The sequence below is a fragment of the Amblyomma mixtum genome, chromosome 3 (genome assembly GCF_055824585.1).
Source record: "Amblyomma mixtum isolate Tamu chromosome 3, ASM5582458v1, whole genome shotgun sequence".
NCBI lineage: Eukaryota > Metazoa > Arthropoda > Arachnida > Ixodida > Ixodidae > Amblyomma > Amblyomma mixtum.
In genome coordinates this window covers 409,164,564-409,169,242 of record NC_143014.1, presented here as the reverse complement: position 1 = coordinate 409,169,242, position 4,679 = coordinate 409,164,564, and the positions used below count along the sequence as shown (strand labels likewise).

Genomic DNA, 4,679 nt, shown 5'->3' with positions numbered 1-4,679 from the left:
TGTCGTTTGCAGCCGTGTCGGCAGATGTGTCCGTGTTTCGGCGTCACTACTTAAAAAAACTGTGTCGAGGCTAAGCATCGAACCAGGGCCTTTGGGATTTGAAGTCATTAACTACTCATTTGGCATTTGAACTAGTCATTAACTCATGACTAGTTAGTCATGATTGTTTAATGACTAACTAGTGATGACTAACCAGTCATGACTGGTTAGTCATTCGTTAGTCATTAATCACTCATCAGTAGTTAGTCATGATTGGTTAGTCGTGACTAGCAAGTCATTAACCAGACATGTCAAGTTCGTCATTAACCGATCATGACTAGTTAGTCATCAACTAATAAGTCAAACTAGCTAGTCATTAACCAGTCATTAATTAACTAGCCATGTCTAGTTAGTCATTAACCAGTCATGACTAGTTAGTCATCAACTAACTAGTCATGACTTAAATAGCCATGACTTATTAGTCATTAACCGATCATGACTAGTTAGTCATCAACCAATTAGTCATGGCTAGTTAGTCATTAACCAATCATGACTAATTAGTCATTAATAAGTCAAATTAGCTAGTCATTAACCAGTCATCAATTAAGTAGTGATGGCTAGTTAGTCATTAACCAATCATGGCTAGCTGGTCATTAACTAATCATGACTAGTTAGTCATTAACCAGACATGTCTAGTTCGTCATTAACCAATCATGATTAGTTAGTCATCAACTAATAAGTCAAACTAGCTAGTCATTAACCAGTCACCAATTAACTAGCCATGTCTATTTAGTCATTAACCAATCATGACTAGTTAGTCTACAACTAATTAATCATGACCTAAAAAGCCATGACTAATTAATCATTAACCGATCATGACTAGTTAGTCATCAACCAATTAGTCATGACTAGTTAGTCATTAACCAATCATGACTAGTTAGTCATTAACCAATCATGACTAGTTAGTCATTAACTAATAAGTCAAATTAGCTAGTCATTAACCAGTCATCAATTAACTAGTGATGGCTAGTTAGTCATTAACCAATCATGGCTAGCTGGTCATTAACCAATCATGACTAGTTAGTCATTAACTAATCATGACAAGTTAGTCAATAACCAGTCATGACTAGTAAGTCAATAACCAGTCATCACTAGTAAGTCATGACTAGCTAGCCACTAACCACTCATGGTTAGTCATGACTGGTTAGTCATTACTAACCATGAATAATTACTGATTAGTCATGACTGGTTAGTCATTAAGCAGTCATGATAAGTTAGTCATTAAGTAGTCATGACTAGTTATGATTGGTCAATGAATGGTTAGTCATGAGTAGTTAGTCATTAAGCAGTCATGACTAGTTATTATTGCTTAATGACTGGTTAGTCATGACTAGTCATGACTGGTTTCTCATTGCTGGTTAGTCACGACTAGCTAGTCATTAACCAGCCATAAATTAACTAGTCATGGCTAGTTAGTCATTAAGCAATCATTACTAGTTAGTAACCAATCATGACTAGTAAGGCATGGGTCATGACCCAATTAGTCATGGGTAGCCAAACCAAGTCACCCCATTGCCTCCTCGCAAAATAACGTTGGTTCTCCCGCCTCGTGTGTGCCAACAGCCGTGCGGCCAAAGTTGCGTGGAAAGGCTTTCGTCTCGCGCACTTTAGATCGTCAAAGTGGCGCCTGAATTTTTTCTTTGTATGTTGTAACATCGGGCCTCTTCATGCTGACCTGCTTTGCACCGGTGTGCAATAGCGGGTATCGCAACGATGACTCGACAGACAGCCATTTCTTCGGGCCACCGATATACAGCTGAGCCACCACCGCTGCCACGTGCAGACAGAAGAGAGTTGAAAGCAATACATGGTAAATGAAAGGAAAAAGATTGTTGCTAGCTCCGGCATCTGCCATCGCTGCTGAAAGCACTTCAGCTGGTTCAGCAGAAACAAAGGATAGCAGGCAGTGTGTAGGAGTGAAATGAAAGAGGTAAGAGGATTGTAGAAAGGACAGGGGGAGAGGTACAATGGTAATAAAACTATTTACATATTAACGTAACATCAACAGAGATAGAAAAGACGCGCTTCGCAGTAACCGCGTCCGCTGAAGCGGAGACGTTGGTTGCTGGCCCTGCTGCGCCCTTTGTAAAGCGCGCTCGCGACAGCCGTTTTGTGTCGTCTGCTTCTTCGTTAATTTTTGTTGGTATTTTGTGACATCGGACCTGTTCAAGCCGACCTGCTTTTCACCGGGCTGCAATAGCGGGTATCGCAACGATGACTCAACGGACCGTCATTGCTTCGGGCCGCCAAAAGACCACATCGAGTTTAAAAGATGGGAGCGTACACTTCACAGAAAGGATCGCAAACTGACTTCGAAATGCAAAGTTTGTGATCTGCATTTCGAAGAAGACCTTCTAAAGCACTATCCCCATGTAGTGCAAGGTACGGAAGTTCTTTTGGAGACAGGGAAATGGATGCTGGCACCAGGCGCTCTTTCGAGGCTGTTTCCTTCACTCCCGGCGCATATTTCAAAGCCAAAATGCACTACGCCCTATAGAAAGCCTCCAATGGATCGCGGTGCCCAGTGTGTCGGGACAGCAGTGCCACGAGGTAACTTAGAGGATTCCGAGAGCGCAAAAGTGCATTCCGATATTGACAGCTGCGCTGCACAAAGTGACAGACTGGAGTCCGCAGCATTACCGACAACGCAGTGGATATTCGAATATTCACTACGTTCCCTCCTAAAGTAGAGTGCACCCACGCACTGAAACTTTGTCTGACCTCTTTACATTATAGGAACTATGCACTGGGGTACGCGCTAGAAAACACAAGCCATTGAGCAAAGCAAGAAACAATGCTCGCGAGCGTGTTGCCAGCATTTTTGGACTTTTTTCACAATATTAAAAGCCTAATTTCGCATCACACAAACGTGTTCTCCAAGATAACACGCAGCTTCGAAGGAAAAGCTGGCGCAATTGAAGTATTATTTCACTGCAGCCATGTAGAGCGCAAACGCAGCTCGCCAAAACCTCATATGTGCCGGCCGCTTCTCGCTTCTGCGCTGCCTGTAGCAGACGACGCGCCCGGCAGGGAGCAAGACTCGACTACACCGCCGTTAGTTCTCGTGACCGCCGCTTGGGACACTCTCCTCCGCTGGGCGGTATGGGGAGCTGTAAAACAGTTGGTTCTAGTAACTGTGTGTGTGTGTGTGTGTGTGTGTGTGTGTGTGTGTGTGTGTGTGTGTGTGTGTGTGTGTGTGTGTGTGTGTGTGTGCGTGCGCGCGCGAGTGCGTGTGCGTGTGCGTGTGTTTGTGTGTGTGTGTGTTTGTGTGTGTGTGTGTGTGTGTGTGTGTGTGTGTGTGTGTGTGTGTGTGTGTGTGTGTGTGTGTGTGTGTGTGTGTGTGTATGGAGGCACGCTCAGCCGACGATTTCTGACGGTGCCCCGGGCGTTCTCAGTGCTGCTGCATTCTCCACGAAGGCTGCCCACATCATGCCCCTCAGTAGGGTTTTTGGGTTTAAAAGCGTGAATGTTTACACTCAAGTACGTCACTCAAGTACGTCAAGTACCTCTATGCTCTTCAGTGTTCTGACGCGTTGCCTGCTCGCGCGTGCCGCTTTGATGCGCAACACAGTCGCGTCCAGTGTGACCTGCAATGCAACAGTGGCTACCGCGTGACCGTGAAGTAACTGGAAGCCGTAGCGTTTTGAACGCCACAGAGTGTCGTTGTCTGTAAAGATGCAGCGGATTTTATTGCCTCTTTGAAAAGTGTGACTGCATAAATTTCATTATTTGCCTTTCATTTCTGTTTTGGTTTGTGTTTCCTTTCCCAATCCTGCTTGGACTCCAGGATGAGGAAGGCTCGGACTTCAGCTGAAAAATAAAAGTTATCTCTCTCTCTCTCCAGGATGAGTCTGCAGTATGGTATAGCCACGGGGAAGGCCGGGTATTCACCGTCAAGGATTCGTGTCCGACAGAAATACTCTAAGACAGCAATACTTCCAAAGCAGCAATGATGGTTCACGTGCCCACACAAATAAGATGGTATGTTGGCCGCTGTCGCGTTGCACACAGTGGAAAGATTGGTTTTTGAGGAAAGGAAATGGCGCAGGAATTGTCTCACTTCTCGTTGGACACCCCAACCACGCCGTAAAAGAGGCGCCGTTGTGGAGGGTTCCGGAATAACTTCGACCACCTGGCCATCTAGGTTACATTTTGGTTGTCGCAGGAACGATATATCTTGTATGTTAAACCGTTCGCAATATGGTGGCCAAGAAGGGAAAAATTAAAAAAGAGCCTGCCAGGACTCGAACCTGGAATCTTCTGATCCGAAGTCAGACGCGTTATCCGTTGCGCCACAGGCCCACAGAGACGTCCGGGTTCATCTATTTTATTTATTAATACAGGGGAAGAGTGTAACCAAAGATTAACTACCACGTTCCTTTTTTTTGTCAGTGTGTTGTTCTATATGTTCGTTTGTTGTTGTTTTATAAACGTTGGAAATAAACGCTGGAATAACTTTTCCTGACCTTCAGTAAACATTTAAACTTTGAAACGTTTAACCACGCAGTTAATAAGACGTTGCAGCCTGGGGCTACAAAGCGACACGAAATACAACAGAGCACAATTAATACGTGCTACTTAAAAATTCCCCTTGAAACGGACAGCATCGACTCCAAGATTAAACAGCCTACCGTGAAGGG

The 4,679-nt window shown here is 44.6% G+C and overlaps 1 non-coding gene across 1 annotated transcript; it reads right to left on the bottom strand.

The window, feature by feature from the left end:
- Positions 1 to 4,268: 4,268 nt before the first annotated feature.
- TRNAR-UCG (transfer RNA arginine (anticodon UCG)) lies at positions 4,269 to 4,341 on the bottom strand. Its single transcript has one exon. It is a non-coding gene; the product is annotated as a tRNA-Arg (tRNA).
- Between the last annotated feature and the right edge of the window lie 338 nt (positions 4,342 to 4,679).